Source organism: Dysidea avara, chromosome 3 (genome assembly GCF_963678975.1).
Source record: "Dysidea avara chromosome 3, odDysAvar1.4, whole genome shotgun sequence".
In the NCBI taxonomy this organism is placed as follows: domain Eukaryota; kingdom Metazoa; phylum Porifera; class Demospongiae; order Dictyoceratida; family Dysideidae; genus Dysidea; species Dysidea avara.
The window spans coordinates 13946942-13947386 of record NC_089274.1 but is presented as its reverse complement, the minus strand read 5'-3'; positions in this window follow the sequence as shown (position 1 = coordinate 13947386).

The following is a 445-nucleotide window of genomic DNA, read 5'->3' as shown; positions in this document are numbered from 1 at the left end:
TGCAAAAACCATTAAGTATGATATATATAAACACCTAAAAGTGAGATAGTTGTAGCTTACAATTCAGCACTTGTGCTGTAAAGTCTTAATAAATAAAATAATATCAACTTGGGATACTTTGAGATAATAAAGTCACTCTCTAAGGTTCCTATGGATACATATACTCGAGAGAATACATCCTGACCACCTGGCAGACTCCTGTAAGCGTTCGAGCATTAATTGGATGGCTACATGTTCGAGGCTGCCCAGGTCCAGTCATGGATTTTTTCTGCACTATACTTTCTGTAACAACTTTAAATAGGCTGTAGGACCAGGAGTCCTACAGACCTGTAAAGTCTTAATAAATAAAAAAGATTAACAGCAGATGCTTCTATGCATAGTTTAATAGTATCTGGAGAAATAATTTCTGATAGAGTTGTTTTAGTTGTAAATAGTAATTGAAGGA